Raw genomic sequence first — 1,511 nt, 5'->3', positions numbered from 1 at the left:
TAAAAAAAATTAAAAAAATTAACTTATAATGATTCATTGGATTGGACTGGTGGTAAATAATACCTAGTCATGTAATGCTAAAATATATAGGGACAATCTAGGGATAGTTGGAGACAAGTTATCCAACGATATGGGTGAGGAAAGAAAACACTGATTTCAGTAGTAAAGACATCATGAAAACGTGTTAGAATGCAAAAGAAAAGGAGAGAGGCAAGAGTCTGCTCCAGAAGGTAGAACCTCAATCAGAGACTGCTTTACTCCAAGTAAAGAGTAGTGTATGTGTGCAGAGTTGGCAGCAAAGGTGAATAAAACATTTAAAATCTGAAAACCACAATCAACACTGAACTGTCCACCAAATTTTATTAGTTATAATGTTTTGTGACGGTAATAGAAAAGTGATGAAGACAGAAAACAAAACAAGCCAAAGAAAGAAAAACAAGACTCCATAGACAAGGCCTGAACCTGTGCCTAAATGAGTGATAGTGTGGATACATATTCCGAACTTCCTATTTAGGAAAGTGATTATCTAGAGATAGACTGTGAGTTTGTATCCAGATGAATGACTACATAGAGTCAAACTCTGTACACCTGCTCAATTTTCTCTGACTTTTATGCTTTTATTTTTTATGCTTTTTATTTTTTTGATTAGATTTTCTTACCCTATTCTCTTGCCTATACACTGTCCCTCTTTTTGATAATAGGCTATTCCACAAGACACATATGACATGGGTTTAGAAAGGATCATGCTTAAGTTTTGGATTCCTAGGATGCATTTCCTTACTTCTTTTTCTTCCAGTCCTAACTTTAGCTGGAACTCTCTGTTATTTCTACTCTCAGTTTATTTTTCCTCTTTCTATTTACATTTTCTTCCCTTTCCCCAGTGGCACTCTACTACTAACTGCTATTTGTTCTATTTTTATCCTTTACAACTAATATCTAAGTATCAGTGTGTACAAGACTGTCCGTTTTCATTCAAGGAGATTTTTAAATTCAGTAGAGTAATGGGTTAAAAGGCCTTTTGTCTTGTTTCCTAGCATTATTTTCCAAGGCAAACTGAAATATTTGATTAGTGAAATGGTTTGCACCATCACTGAGATAGTTTCATTTATGAATATCATTAGTAAACTTACTACTTTAGATGCTTTAAAAACATATATGTCCACATATTTTAGAGGAGTTATTATATAAATGTGCACTCTTCCTAGACACCACAGGCTAACAAACAAAAGTGCAGTTGGAAAACAACATTGCTGTTTTAGAGGTGTTGGCTATTGTGGTCTTATAGATCAACTATTATATGCTGTGGCCATTTTTCCTGTTTCCAATATAGAACTTGAAAATAAGATTTTATTGCTGAAGACACTACATACTTGAGTCTTAGAACATGGGTAGATCAAGATGGCACTTGCTTTGAAGCTTCATTGATACTGTCTAGCTTTCACAGTTCTAGAAGTTCCTATGCATGCTACTGGATTCTGTGCTCTGCATCACTTCAGGTATTAATTTAACTA

The sequence above is a fragment of the Microtus ochrogaster genome, unplaced genomic scaffold (genome assembly GCF_000317375.1).
Source record: "Microtus ochrogaster isolate Prairie Vole_2 unplaced genomic scaffold, MicOch1.0 UNK415, whole genome shotgun sequence".
NCBI classification, from domain to species: domain Eukaryota; kingdom Metazoa; phylum Chordata; class Mammalia; order Rodentia; family Cricetidae; genus Microtus; species Microtus ochrogaster.
Note: the sequence above shows the minus strand (reverse complement) of the source record.